Here is a 16,523-nt window from a genome sequence, read left to right as displayed (position 1 = left end):
AAACCTTTACATTATTGACTAAATTTGGAGTATTTATCAGTTGTCTTAAAAAATATATTGGTTGTGATTTTTTCTTTATTCAAAAAAAAGTTGGACGTAGTTTTGTGTTCAAAACTTTGTGTATTTTATTCTTAAAGCGGTTTCATCAAATTTTACAAATTGCGTAAGGTTCAGATCCCATAAAACCTGAATCTATTCCTGATCTTGAAGCCATAAAAATTTATGGAATACGAACATAGTGAAAATTATGTCTTCTTTGTGAGTTGAATCTTTTTTCACTGAGATCTTGTATTCTATTGTAATGCTCTCTGCTTTGGAGCCTCCTCTAACCAATACTAATCATAGTTATCGCAGCTTTACTTTACTTTCCCATTGCACGCTCTACATATTGCTATCTTTTATTTAAAATCTTTTTCTGTGAGCATTTTTAGATGTGTTTCTTGTAAAAGCATATTCTTAGCCATGCTTTTTCTTATGCATACTCAAATTCTGTTTAAACTGGGTCATTCTGTCCATTTGATTTAATATCACTACTGGAACATTTAGGGGTTAAATGCTTTCTTTTCTGACTTGTTCTATGTTACTTTTTTTCCTTTTTCTTTTCCTGTCTTCTTTTGGATTCTTCAAATCTTATCTATCTTGGTGCCATTACCCTATATCAATTTGTTTTACAGCATCTCTTTCTGTTCTTTTAGGAATTAATTATGTGGTATCTACAAATTATTTAATAATCCTCCCTTCAAGAAATTTGGTTTATACATCCTTCCTTTAAATCTGTGCTGACATTAGTGACTTGCCTATAATCAATGGAATGCAGCCAAAGTGACACTGTTTGATATTTGAGGCTAAGACAACAGGCCATGCAACTTCCTCCTGGTGATCTTAGGGTGCTTGCTCTTCGGGAAGTTAGTCACAACTACCCTAAGTCTACCAACCTAGAAAAGTGACTGGCCAACGACCCCAGCTGGGCTCCCATCTGATAGGTAAGCATCATCAAATGTCAGTCCAGCCAAACCATCAGATGCCTGCATACTTAATCAACATGTAACTGAAACTGAAATAATTTTTCTATTTCTGAAAGATATCTTTTATAATTGCATTTAGTGAGTTTCCTATGTCTGAAGGATCCCTTTTATAATTACATTTGGTGGAGGCTTAGAATTGGTGAATTCTGTCAGTGATTATTTTGTCTGAAAATTTCTCCGAAAAAAACAAACAGCTTCATTCTTGAAGAATATTTTGGTAGTGCAGAAAATTGTAAGTAGTTAGTTGTCAGTGATTTTCTTTCATGATCTTGAAGATATCTTTCCACTGTTGTATGGTTTCCAATGTTTTTGATGAAAGTTCATGTAAATCTAATTATCTCTTTAAGGGTACATTGTCTTTCATTGTCTGCACTTTCACCCTGATGGGTCCTGCTTATGGATTTATATCCATTTATTTTTCCTGAGCTTCTCTGACTTTCTGATTCAGATGATAGGTGTCTTTCAGCAGTTCTTGGGAACTCTTGGTCATTACCACTACACACATTTTCTTTGTCTCATTCTCCCTTCTGTCGTTCCATTCTGAAGAGCTCCCCTCACTCTACTTCTGACCTATACACACAGTAATTCTCTCTTTATCTGTGTTTAATTTGATATTAAATTATCTACTAAGTTTTAAATTTGTATTTTGCTTTTCTATTACTATTGTTGATTCCATTACAAATCTGCAATCTCATTAGTTACAGTCTTCAGTGCCTTAAGTAAATTCAAACTTTCTCTCTTACCTACAACATTAATATGTTCTATTACAATTTGTGTTCCATAATCTAATAACAAGGACCTCTTTGGGGTCTATTCTCCTTATCTTACATTCACGTTGATTCCTGCTTTTTGCATTGTGCACTTCATAATTCTCAACTTTTTGTTCAATCATGTATTTAAAAGTTAATATTGAAAATAATTGTGAGACCTTTGATAATCTACTATGGCCACAGAATAAACTTAAACATTTGTTCCACAGTGGTAGTACCTTGGGGTAATTGGCAGAGGTCAAGGGAAAAAAACATCCACTCTGAGAAAATATAACAACTTCCCTGCATGCAGCCTTTCAGAGTAGGGGGCCAGAGCAGGTGCTGTTCCTCTGGGATTTCTGCCTTTGGAAGGAGTTAAACAGCATTGATGCAGGCTAAGGAGTCCGCCTTACCTCTTCTCTCATTCCCTTTTCTTAAACCTGTGGAGGGTCTCAGGGGAAATTCTCTTTGAGGTCCAAGCCCAAATAAGTGGTTTACTTAGCCAGAGTCTCTACCCTGCCAGCCTACCTCACTGGAGACTTCCTTTTTGTTTTTCTTTTTATAATAAATGCCAACAGGGCATATATGACTCTGGTTTACTCCTTAGAGCTCTAATTCTCTTTCTGTGAAATACCTGATCCTCTAAAACAGAGTCTGAGGCTTCCATCAGCAAGTTCTCTTTAGCAGGAGGCTTGACGCTGGCAGTGTTTTTACCTGAAGTTGGAAGTCTTGTTCAGTTATTTTCACTTAAGCATGTGCTGATTGGTTTCACATTTAAACTTCATGATTTTTGTTACCACGCTTCACGGTGACAGATTGTCATCTTAAATATTTTATCCTGTGCTCTCAGCATCCCCTGGAGAACCTTGGATGACAAGCTAATACAAACAGTTATTAGTGGACACCTTTGTGCTAAAGCCTTTGCCTAGATTCACGAGTGGACGTGCCAGATCTCACATTCACGTGTGACTCAGCAATATTTAAGAAGCCCAATGTAAAAAATCTCAATCTCACCTAAAGAGTCTGAGGGATAAATGAGATTAAGGACTTAAAATAATTTTGGAAGCTGTAAAAGGCTATATATAAGTGCCTGTGGTTATATGATCATGACCTGCTCTTATTAGTCTGTTTGCAGGTATTGTCTATGAATTAAATATCTTGATCATAAGGTTTATTTGATGTCATTTTTTTATATTGGAAAATAACTGATTCCTTATCTCATTTTAAAATTCAAAATTTATCCACTTTTTGGCCAAAATCAAGCCAGTAATACAGCTCATACAGTCAACTTGAATTACTACTACCCAATAGAAACAAATAACTGTGAGTTGTTTATGGCTAATATTGGATGCTGAGATTACATATATATATATTAGACAAATATATGTATAATATAAAAAATATCTTTAAATATATAGATTTATACAATATATAATATATAGATTTAAACAATTCATAAACAATATATAAAATACACATTTAAACATGCATAAAGGATATATAAAATAAATATATATATATTTAAACAACTCATATATATGTCAGTATCCAATATTAGTTGAATACACAATTTTTAAAAAAATTTTCAATGAACCAGCTTCTATTGCGATGATTCAGAATGAGAGAAATGGTATTCTATTTCCTATTTAGAACAAAAAGAAATATCACACATACAACACACTATCTTCTTTTGTCACTAATGAAGCTACTTAAAGGAACTGAAAATATAAAGAAATAAATAAAAACATTTCTCGATGCAGATACTTAAAAGTACCAAATACTATAGCATTGTTGTTTCTAAGTCGTTATATTACAAAAAGATGTCAAGGAAACAGTTCCTTTTTAACTCCCCTATCAAAGAATATTTACGGGGAGGGTGGGAGGGAGGGAGATGCAAGAGGGAAGCGATATGGGAACATATGTATACGTATAACTGATTCACTTTGTTATAAAGCAGAAACTAACACACCATTGTAAAGCAATTATACTCCAATACAGATGTTAAAAAACAATATTTACGATTTTATTTCTGCATATTCTTTTTTTATGAAATATATAATGCATTCTAATGCATTGGTTAAAGATGTAGATTCTGGATTTAGCTAATTCTGCATATAAATATTGTCTCTACAATTACCAGCCCTGTAACTTGGAGGAATGTCATAGACTTTCTCTGCTTTAGTTTTGTTATCAGTAAAATGGCATAATATTTCCTATTTCATGGATATTTTTAAACATTTAAGCATGGGATATTTGAGAGAAATGAATGAGGTAACATAAGTACAGAACACATAGTAAACTCATTACTAATACATACTGGGCTATATTGTTGTGAAAATTCTATTGTGATTTCAAAAAATAAAATATCTTTTCACTATATAAATGCAATTATTTTATGCATTGTAGACTAATATTTGTGTTGAATTTTCTGTCACATCAAACCAAATTCTGTGTGTGCTGTATTAACAAAGAGGAAAGAAATCTACCAAAAAATATTCTTCATATACATAGACACAATGCTACTTGACAAAGTGTGAACAGTTAAAACTGAAAAACAAAATCTCAGTTATATCAGCATCAAATATTATATTTTATAAAAATTTAGGCACACACTTAATGAACTATCTGTAAGACCTGTGTATTAGATATCCATTTCTGTGTGACAAAACCCTTTAAAACTTAGTAACTATAAAATTCAATAATCCTTTGCTTATTCATGTATTCCATGATTGACTAATTGGTATGATGTGTTAGCAGGAAGTCTTAGTTCCTCCACCCCTAGGCTCTCTATAATCTCCATGGTGTGGTAGTGGATAGCATGGCAGCTGGCTTCCTCTAGAATGAGAGATCCAAGAGATTGAGAGGCACACAGAATAAGGGGAGGAGAATTAGTTTCCACCTTTTGAAGGAAGGAGTGGCAAAACATTTGTGGACATATGTTAAAACCACTGTACATTGGAAACTGCAAAACATTTGAGAGAAAATTTTTTAAAATAAACAAATAAATCAGGAAATACGGCGTGCCCACTGACTGGATCATTTTTATCAATTCTCTCTGAATTTATCTATACTCTAAATATAGTCATGATGAAAGTCCAGCAAGGTTGTGAGTATGTGTATGGGGGTGAAAATTTTGACAATATGATTCTAAAATGCACAGCTAATATCAGTACTTACTTAGAAGTTACAGGAATAAAGACATTGTACTTTTGGTGTAAGGATAAATATATAGAGCAATAAAACTGATTAAGGAAACCAAAAATAAACCAATGCAAATATAGCATTATGGGTTGAATCGTGTCCCCCCAAAAGATGTTGAAGTCGTAACCCCCAGTACCTGGGAATGGGATCTTATTTGGAAATATGGTGTTTAGAGATAGGCAAGTTAAGATGAAGTCATTAGGATGAGTCCTAGTCCAATATGACTGTGTTTTGATAAAAAAGAGGAAACATACACACAGACATAGAAATACATGGAGGGGAGACAATGGGAAGACACAGGGAGAACGGCTGTGCCTACCAGAAGCTAGCAGACAGACGTGGAATGGATTCACGCTCACAGCGCTCAAAAAGAACCAACCGTGCTGATACCTTGATTTCAGACATCTTTCCTCCAGAACCAAGAAACAATTCTATTGTTTAAACTGCCCAGTTTGTGGTACTTTGTTTCTGCAGCCCCAGGAAACTAATACAATGGGGAGTGAAGGTCATTTCAACAAATGGTGCTGGAAAAACTGGATATAGATATATATATGTATATTTATATTTATATATAAAATTCTCATGCTTACCTCACATAATAAATAAAATTATTGAAATGGATAGGGGACTTAAGCATTTAAGGTAAAGTTACAAAGACTCTAGAATAAGCAATAGGATGTAATCTTTGTTACTTTGACGTAAGCAAAACTTTCTTAGCTAGGATATAAAAAACACACACTCTAAAGGAATAAATTTAACTTTACTTCCATGAAATTTAAAAATTCTGCTTTTTTCAGGACACAATTTAGAAAAATGATAAATGACAAAGCAAGACACCAAATTTGGATAATGTTTAAAATCTACATGCCCTACAAAGGATTTGTTTCCAGAATACATTAAAACAAACAAACTCATAACTCAGTAGGAAGGCAAACAACACAATTAAAACATCATGAACTTCCAGCTACTGCCTAGAATATAAAAATCTGAAAAGAATGTAAATTCCACACTAACAAAAACTAAAAAGAGGCCCATTTATAAAATTATAATTTTCTTAGACCTAGCAGAGAGCTGAATTCTCAAAGCTCCTAATTAGCCTGAAAACTAATGATAAAAGTAACTTCAAGGAGAGACAGGACGTGAGCACTGACTCACCTGGGTCAGAGGATGGGAGGAAGTCGGTGACCGTAGGACAAGGTAAGGAGCTTTCAGATGAAGTTTTCTAAGGAATTGCTGAAGGCTGAGTGGGCGGTGGGGGTAGTGATATATAAGCCGTGGTGAGTACAGACACAAAATTGACCGCACTCACTTTCAGGTTCATCTCAGTAGAATTTCACTGGGCCTGAGAAAGATTCAAAGCAGAGAGAAACACCATCAGTGTTCCAGGCACGGGAAAGAGTATACCCCGAGAGCCCAGCTCAGGGATCCTTCTCTGCTGGGGAAAAAACAAACAAGCAAACCAACAAACAACAAAAAATGTTAAGCTGCTGGGTGAAGGCCAGTAAACCCTGTATTATCATGATGCAGGTGAAGACCTATTGGAACAAAAGTAAGGGAAAATTAAACAAGCAAACAAACAAGCAAACAAACAAGAAAATTCTGTCCCTGGGAGAGGGGAATGAAAACTTTCTCAGACCAAACCAATTAGAGGTCATCTCTACTGTTTGTTTCTAGTGCCTTAACAGTGACCTTTCTATGTCAGGCATTTAAAAATACCTGTTTTTCTTAAGATTTTTTTGATGTGGACCATTTTTAAAGTCTTTATTGAATTTGTTCCAATATTGCTTCTTTTTTTTTTTTTTTTTAAATGTTTTGGTTTTTTGGCTGTGAGGCATGTGGTATCCTAGCTTCCCAACAAGGGATCGAACACGCACCCCCTGTATTGGAAGGCGAAGTCTTAACCACTGGACTGTCAGGGAAGTCCCAATAAACACCTATTAGATGGTATAGATATTGCTTGGAAATTACAGAGATGGCTTTATACGCTCTTTCATTCATACCAACCATAACCTGGGTGTTGTTTCCTCAAGAAATAAATTGGATGACAGATAGATTCTAGGTGGTTTTACAGACACCTAGGATATAAAATACAATTCCATTAAAGAAAATGTTATTTCTTAAAATAAATTTAGTAAAACATGTACTTCTAAGGTAGACAAATTGCAAGGTGAAATCTGTATTAATGATCTTAATCAATTTTTTGTTACCAAGTTAATAATTTTCTGGTTGAGACAGTCTCAAATAACCCTTCAGTGTGTCCTAATAATGCTATATTCAGAAATGCATTTTTTAACACTTATTCTAGAAATATTATTAGAGGAAATTTGTGTTTAATTTTCTGGCTTAGACAGTCTCAAATGATCTTTCAGTGTGTCCTAATAATGCTACATTCAGAAATCCATTTTTTAACACCTATTCTAAAAATTGTCTTAGAAAAAAATTAGAATTTACATAGAATTCCATGTAAATATCAGGATGCCATCAGATGATTCCAACACTTTATTACAGCAAATTTTTCACCCAAGTTGAAAGGTTGTTCTAGAGTAAAAGAATCTAAAGGGAAACAACCCTACATAATATGCAAGAACTAAAATCAGGTCTTAGTCAAGAGAAAATTAACAAAGCTTTTGATTTATTTTTAGACTACAAAGAACATTTCAATTTACAGTGAATGCTGGATGATATTATGGATTCTGTTGATTTTCTTAGGTGTGATTTTAGCTTGGTGATCCAAAGAGATACGCTTTTTCTTAGGATATGCTGAGGTAGATCAACAAAATATGTAAAATTAACAATATTGAAACATTTTTGAATCTATGTGGTGACGAATGACAACTGTACCATTCTATATTTTTTACGTTTGAAAATATATGTAATTTAAAAATTTGGGGAAACTTTTCCTAACAAGAACTTTTTGGAGGAGGCAAGGATATATAATGGAGAAAAGACAGTCTCTTCAATAAGTGATGCTGGGAAAACTGGACACCTACATGTAAAAGAATGAAATTAGAACACTCCCTAACACCGTACACAAAAATAAACTCAAAATGGATAAGAGACCTGAATGTAAGACTGGACACTATAAAACTCTTAGAGGAAAACATAGTAAGAACATTCTTTGACATAAATCACAGTAAGTTTTTTTTTGATCCACCTCCTAGAGTAATGGAAGTAAAAATAAAAATAAACAAATGAGAACTAATGAAACTTAAAAGCTTTTGCAAAGCAAAGGAAACTACAAACAAGGCAAAAAGACAACCCTCAGAATGGGAGAAAATATGTGCAAACGAATCAACAAAGGATTAATCTCTAAAATATATAAACAGCTCATGCAGCTCAATACTAAAGAAACAAACAACCCAATCCAAAAATGGGCAGAAGACCTAAACAGACATTTCTCCATAGAAGACATACAGATGGAAGCACATGGAAAGCAGCTCAATATCACTAATTATTAGAGAAATGCAAATCAAAACTACAATGAGGTATCACTTCACACCAGTTAGAATGGGCATCGTAAGAAAATCTACAAACAACAAATGCTGGAGAGAGTGTGGAGAACAGGGTACTCTCTTGCACGGTTGGTGGGAATGTAAATTGATACAGCCACTATGGAGAACAGTATGGCGGTTCCTTAAAAAACTAAAAATAGAATTACCATATGACGCAGCAATCCCACTACTGGGCATATACCCAGAGAAAATTATAATTCAAAAAGACACATGTGGGCTTCCCTGGTGGCGCAGTGGTTGAGAATCTGCCTGCCAATGCAGGGAACACGGGTTCGAGCCCTGATCTGGGAAGATCCCACATGCCGCGGAGCAACTAGGCCCGTGAGCCACAATTACTGAGCCTGCACGTCTGGAGCCTGTGCTCCGCAACAAGAGAGGCCGCGATAATGAGAGGCCCGCGCACCGCGATGAAGAGTGGCCCCACTTGCCGCAACTAGAGAAAGCCCTTGCACAGAAACGCAGACCCAACACAGCCATAAATAAAATAAATTATTAAAAAAAAAAAAACAACTCTTAAAAAAAAAAAAAAAAGACACATGCACCCCAATGTTCATCGTAGCACTATTTACAGTAGCCAAGTCATGGAAGCAACCTAAATGCCCATCAACAGATGAATGGATAAAGAAGATGTGGTACATATATACAGTGGAATATTACTCAGCCATAAAAAGGAATGAAATTGGGTCATTTGTGGAGACTTGGATGGACCTAGAGACTGTCATACAGAGCAAGGTAAGTCAGAAAAAGAAAAACAAATATCATATATTAACGCATATATGTTGAACCTAGAAAAATGGTACAGATGAACGGGTTTGCAGGGCAGAAATAGAGACACAGATGTAGAGAACAAATGTATGGACACCAAGGGGGGTAAGTGGCGGGGGGATGGTGGTGGTGTGATGAATTGGGAGATTGGGATTGACATATATACACTAATATGTATAAAATGGATAACTAACAAGAACCTGCTGTATAAAAAAATAAATAAAATAAAATTCAAAAAGAAAAAAAAAACTTTTTGGGACTTCCCTGGTGGTGCAGTGGTTAAGAATTTGCCTGCCAATACAGGGGACACAAGCTCGAGCCCTGGTCCGGGAAGATCCCATATGTCCCGGAGCAACTAAGAGCATGCACCACAACAACTGAGCCTGTGCTCTAGAGCCTGTGAGCCACAACTACTGAGCCAGCGTGCCACAACTACTGAAGCCCATGCGCCTAGAGCCCATGCTCCGCAACAAGACAAGCCACTGCAATGAGAAGCCTGCGTACCGTAACCAAGAGTAGCCCGGCTCAATGCAACTAAAGAAAGCCCATGTGCAGCAACAAAGATCTGACCCAGCCCAAAATAAATAAATAAATAAATAAATAAATAAATAAATAAATTTACTAAAAAAAAAAAAAAAGAACTTTTTGAATCTTCATACCAGAATCTGCATACCAGATTCATTGTCCTCTGGACTTCACTGAGAATTGAAGCCAGCACATTTTCCTGTTTTTGTGCGAAACAATTCTGGGTCCAGGTAATAAAAAAAAGAAAAGAAAAAAAAAAGGTCAGCTGTTTGCTCCAGGAAATACTAGCTCTTGGAAGGTAAGACTGTGAACCAAATAGCTTACCTTTCAAGACTAGCACCTTGCTCACCAAGGCTCACTTCAGGACCTTCTCTCTTTGGGCCAAACCAGTTCAAAGCATTCACGCCATCAACTGCCTACTCCCATCCAGTTCCCTGATTTTCAAAGAGGCCCTAAAAACCCACAAATATCCTTCCCTAATTGTCCTATTTTAAAACAATACCAATGTCTGTCAAGGTGGCTTATTACTGCAATAAACCTAAAAAACTATCTTTGCTTCAACAAGTGGGTTTTTTGATAGTTATTTGAGGCACTGACAGTTGACATTTCTCATAGTTGGTTCATTAGAGGTCCTGGTTCTAAAATGACACAATCACCAAATGTCATGTGTCAATCTCAGTTAGATCTTAATGCAGAGAAAACAAAAGTAGCTTAAGAGAATGTTGTGGGAATTAGGGAAATGTAAATGTTTTCTGAATATGAAACGACATTATGGAATTTTTGTTTACTTGTATAGGTGTTGTATGTGGTTTGTAAATTATGTGGGAGATTGTTTTTTCTTAGAACATGCTGAAATATTGTTGGGTGGACAATTTTCAGAAGGTATAGCAAAACAGATGATGTATAGATCAATACAAAAGATCAAGTACACGCAGAAAATTATTAAAATTCTTAAATCCAGCTGGACGGTATATGCACACTCAGTGTATTTGTTTTCAACCTTTGCTAGAAAATCTTATTTTAAAAATATGGGAAATATTCTTCCCCAAAGCTTTGTAGGAACACAGACCAGAAACTGCCTTCTGGTTGTTAATATTGTCTACAAGTTGTTTGTTTAGAGTTTCTTGAAGTTTGCCAAAAATTTTACATTTGAATATTTCACATTGAGAATCTAAAGTATATTTTTGTAATATCCCACCAAAGAGCTTTTTCAATTTACTCAAATCCTCACACCCGTAAATCTGAAGGTAGACATTTACATTACATTTTATTACATTCAATGTTCTACATTAGTCTCTGAGAGATTCTTTGGGGAAAAAATGCATATACACACTTTTGTGTATACACACATATACATAAACACACATACACTTACAATTAAGCATTACTTCCTTCTAATATTTTGAATGAAGGAGGTAGGGCCAAATCATAAACATAGCTATTTTAGTCTTTAGCCAAAAAGTGGTATTTTAGAAGCTTGAAAATGACAGAGCTATCTGCTGAAACATTCCATGAAACTCATGAATTACTACTTCTGAGTTTCCCTAGAGCTATTAAAATTTGAAAAGGAGAGAAAGGAAAAAAAAAAAAAAGGCTTCCATCCCAATCTACAAAAAGGGATTAAACATCATGGCATTGACATCTGGACTTTCAAGCAGGTGAATAAAAGGCCTACCCAGAATTGACAGCCCGCTGACTTTTATTTAATTCAAAATTACTATTCATGTCAACTCAACTTCCAGAGAAAGTGGCAATCTGGTGTCACAAATGCTGAATGTGAGCAAGATTGTCACACAAAGGTTAGTACCATATGTCATACTTAAAATAGAAACATAATTTTCTTTGGGGGCATGGATTATAAAATGTCCACTAAGACTGACTTTTATTGGTATTTGCAATACTAAATCATATAACAAGTTCATGGCTGTGGTTTATACTTTAATACAGCATTTTTAGCATATATTTATCATGAATAGATAATTTTATATAGGTAGAAGTGTATAAAAACACACACATGTATATATATGTATATATACAAAAAATAAAATATATGAGTGTGTATGTATAAAATATACACAAAAACATGTTTACGTGGGTATATATGTATAAGCTATATATGATATATCTACATTATATAGATATAAGACAGCCCCCAACAACAAGAAAATTTCTCAAAGTCAAAATGTCAGTAGTGCCTGTTTTACACTTTTAAAAATATAAAGATCCCATAACTCATTAAACATATAAGAATTTTTTTGGTAAGAATTCTATGCTTAGAATGAAGACATTTTAAGATTTTTTTCTGTTTTAAAGACTTATACTTTTGTAATTCCAAAAAAACTAGGGCTGAGAGTGAGTAAAAGGATTAGGGAAGTTCATATATACATGATAGAACCAAAACCTAGGATGTATATGAAATTTGCCAGACTTGAGGAAAGAAACTATGATCAGAAATATAGTAGTTATCTATTGCTACCTAACACATTTCAGAAAACTTAGCAGCTAAAAACAGTACCATGTATTATCTCACAGTTTCAGTGGTCAAGTGGTCCAAACTGAGCTTAGCTGGTCCACTGCTTCAAGGTCTCTCACACGGTTGAAATAAAGTTTTTGGCCAGGGTTATGTTCTCATTTGAGGCTTAAATGGAAAAGAATCTGCTTCCAAGCTCATGTGGTCGTTGGCCACATTCAGTCCCTTGTGGGTTGTTAGCTTCAGGGCTTCAGCTTCTTGGGGGCTGTCAGCCAGAGGTCACCCCTAATCCCTAGCCACCTGTTGGAAATAGGCTGCACTCTTTTCCAGTTTTTTTTGCCAGTGGTCCTCCCCAACATGGCTTCTTGCTTCATTAAAGCATGCAAGGCTAGCAGGCAACCTAAATAGTCTGTTACACAAGCTGCCGTGTTTATAATAATATCACATAGACATGGATTGGCATCTCATCACATTTGACATATCCTTTTGGTTAAAAGCAAGTCAAAGATCTCACCTATGCTCAAATGGAGGAGATTACACAAGAGCATGAATACCAGGATGCAGAGACCATGAGGGGTCATCTTAAAACTTACTCCCTGCAGTAGGTAAAGGAAGTAATTTATGCAGAGACTCTCCTGTGTTATCACTTGCTGGAATCTGAATGTCACAGACAGGAGGTAGGAAATAAAGAATACTGACCTCAGATGAAATCAGCAGAACTGCACACAATGAGTTAATTGTAAGGAAGAGGAGATTTCTAGTATCAGCTGAGGATTATGTATTGCATGGTACAGTGAATAAGGTGGCCTCTAAAATAACACTTAGAGTCATTAATTCCATAAACAAACCAAGGTTTACATCAATAAGAAGTCTAAGTGTTTTTAGACTAACTGTTATAATAGAACATATGTTACCATTTACCTGTATTAAGTACATTTTAAATCATTTTAAAATCGATGATATTGGAATTTTTTAAGATTTAAAAATGCTCAAAATAGAAATTGTTTATGAAATACTCTTTTCCTCTCCTTAAAGAACTAAACCTGAGGGATTGAGTAAATACACTTGGAACTACTAGGGAAAAAAATCATATTGACTTTAATTGGATATACATATGTGTGTGTGTGTGTAATTTCTACTATTAATATGGTGTTCTGAAAAGTTGAACATAAAAAAAGACAAAGCAAGAAAAAATGGCAAGGGTGATGGGAAAGAGCAGGGTGATGGGAAGAAGCAGGTAAGAAAATGTATAGTCCATAAAAACCATATTGTAAAATTTTATAAAATCAGGAAAGTATATTTTACTTATATTTAAATAAGAACTCATTATGATAAAGCTTTAGGAAGTACTTAGTATTGTTTCTGCCAGGCTTTTTGTCAATACTCTTCTGTGTCTCACCAGGATCTTATTAGTTTACATTACCTAAGATTATTGCGTATTTATGACTAATAATGAGTAATCATGCATTCTTAATGGAATTGTGATTATCTTTGTGTTTCCTTTCCTACACTCTTCACATTTAATTATTCACATCTAATTGTATCTAATAATTCTCCAGCCTCTTGTTTTGCCATTTAAAATCTATATGATAGAGAAAACAGTAGAGCTAATAAATCTCAAATATATATTTTCAGCCCTGATTTCTGATTCTTCTTTAAAGGAACTTCATTTTCATTTCTACTATGTCTTTTGGAAATATCTCAGAGGTATGTGAAACCCCACATGTCTGTAGTGGACCTAGCTTGTTGCTGTCAGACTATGAACCATTCCTCTGCTCCAATGGTCTCTATTTTAATAAAAAGTATCAAAATCCACCAAATTTTTGAAGCCAGAAAGCTTGAGGTCTTCTTGACTCGTCCCACTTCATGCTTTGGACATCCAATCACTCATTTTCTTTTGAATCGTCAACTAGTCTGTATCCTGATTGGATGCTGATGCCTCCATACCTATATCTGCAACCCTAAGATTTTTTGTAAAACTTTAACATTTTATTATACTTTCTATAATTGCTCCTTGGATGTTTAATAAGCAAATCACTCTTCAAATGCCCAAATCAGACTTGCACTCACCTTCCACACACCTACCTATTCCTCACCAGCCTTCTACTTCTTAGTAGGTAGCCTTATCATCCACTCAGTTGCTCAAACTAAAAATCTAAACGTGATCTGTTGATTTGTGTTTGTTTTATTCCTTCACATCTAATATGCAGTTATTCAATAAATCCTAGGAGATATTCCAGATAGGAGGACTGTACCACCTCTACTGCTAAAATGCTAGTCTGTGCCACAGTACACTTGCCTCTGGACTACAGCAACAAATTTCTGAATCATCTTTCTGTAGCCAGGCTGAAGAGAATGCAGATTTTTAATCTCGATTTAAAAGAAGTAAATAATCTGACTCATTGCTATTTATTGGGGCTCAGTTGCCACGCCTTTTCATTCTATCCCTCTGTCTCAGCCACATTTGCTATGGTATGATGCATAATCGACCCCAAATAGGCCTCTCTTGATCCCCATAACTGTGAATGTTACCCTACATGAAAAAAATAACTCTGTAGCTGTGATTAAGTTGAGGATCTTGAGATGGGAAGATTATTCTGGATTATCCAAATGGGCCATAAATGCAGTCACAAATGCCCTTTATAAAACGGAGGCGGAAGCAGATTAGACTCAGAAGAGAAGGTGCAATATGATTGTGGAGGCAAAAACCAGAGTGCTGTGGCAACAAGCCAAGGAACGCTGGCCGCCGTCAGAGCTGGAAGAGGCCAGGGCAAGGGCAAGAAACGGACTCTGGCTTACAGCCTCTGGAGGGAGGGCAGCCCACTTGGCATCCTGATTTTAGCCCAGTGACTTTGGATTTCCAGCCTTCAGAACTACGAGAGAATACATTTCTGTTGTTTTAAAACATTGTTTGTGATCATTTGTTACAGCATCCATAGGGAACTAATATCCTTACTTTCTTCTGTGTCTGTTTCATACAGTTTGCATTTACTGATTTTTGTTTTGTTTTGTTTTGTTCAACCATGTTCTTAGATTATTAGATCTCATAAGCTTATAAATTTAAAATGATTGCAACAGAAATAAGTTCGTTCTTTTCACTAGTCAATGATTTTCAAATGCATACAGTAGTCAAGATGACCCTGCATCTGGGAACAACTTGCAAGTTTAACGAAACCTCCAGATGACCCCACATTCACCCATGCTGTAGACCATGATGGTTTGGGTAGTTATAAATAGAATAACCTCTGAAGACCTAGTTTGGTAGATATTAATATTAATATTTAATGTTACTGTTGAACTTCTTTGCCCAAACCTCCAGGTTTGGGCTGTTTCTGCTTCTACTGCATTCTGAATACCAACAGGTTGTTGTTCCTTACCTAACTACCTTATAAGGATGGCTTTTATTCTTTACCCCAGGTCTCCAGCTGCTTTGCTTAGGTACCCAATTCTTTAATATCTTTTTAAAGTGAACTAAACATAGTTGGAGGGCAGAAGACTAATTTTATATATCTCTTGTATCCCACAAAGAAATCCAGGCCTGTGTACACAAGGGCCATGAAAGAAAATAACTGAAGTAAAACACCATTGAATTGTATCTTCCCTTAGTATTTACATACCACTACCATTCTTTCAATTCCCTCCAATCATCACCAACCTCTTAACTTCCCTTCTACTTCCCTCCATTTTGACATCTCTTCCAAGAGGTTAATACGTGCAAATATCTGTGCCCTTGTTTTCTAACCTTACCCAAATGTATATAAAACTTCCCTTCCAAGAGGACAATATCACACACACAAAAATAGAAAGCCAGATATTTACATCCTGAGAATGTGATGGGGGCAAGTGTTATTCATTTAAAACATAGCTAACAAAAACAAGTCTAAAATAAGAACAAGAATTTTTTTTAAAGGTACTCAAATATGTCTCAAATTTTAATAAGATCCTCTATACACACATTTATTTGCTACTGAAAATTTTTATTACAATTCAACACGCTGCTCTAACAGTGCTCTGGCCAAGCCACCCAACATTTTCTTTACATTCCTTCCACACAAGTTAATTTGTTTCAAATTCTCAGTATTGGGTTTCATTTTACAGGGACTTCAGGCTTCTAAAACAGGCAGTACCTAAGACCTACTAGTGCTTCTTTGTGTCAGATCAAAGTGGAACTAAAGTATATTCAAGTCATTCAGATGCAAGTTACATAGATTCCTTATAAGTTACTTGTATTAAGGTAGAAAAGAGATGCAAGAAAAAAAGACATCACAGAACTTAT

The 16,523-nt window shown here is 35.2% G+C and overlaps 1 long non-coding RNA gene across 44 annotated transcripts in view; it reads right to left on the bottom strand.

Moving 5' to 3' along the window:
- Nucleotides 1-16,523, bottom strand: part of LOC132362148 (uncharacterized) — a 322,664-nt gene that overhangs the window by 138,078 nt on the left and 168,063 nt on the right. For 36 of the 44 annotated variants that reach the window (XR_009502243.1, XR_009502250.1, XR_009502246.1 and 33 more), the window contains one exon: nucleotides 6,131-6,317. This is a non-coding gene — a long non-coding RNA (uncharacterized LOC132362148). Of the gene's footprint in view, nucleotides 1-6,130; nucleotides 6,318-9,911; nucleotides 9,998-12,292; nucleotides 12,369-16,523 lie in introns of those variants that run through there. The other 8 variants (XR_009502254.1, XR_009502264.1, XR_009502255.1 and 5 more) reach the window with 6 other exon arrangements.

This window comes from Balaenoptera ricei, chromosome 3, assembly GCF_028023285.1.
Source record: "Balaenoptera ricei isolate mBalRic1 chromosome 3, mBalRic1.hap2, whole genome shotgun sequence".
NCBI lineage: Eukaryota > Metazoa > Chordata > Mammalia > Artiodactyla > Balaenopteridae > Balaenoptera > Balaenoptera ricei.
This window is presented reverse-complemented; position numbering and strand designations above follow the sequence as displayed.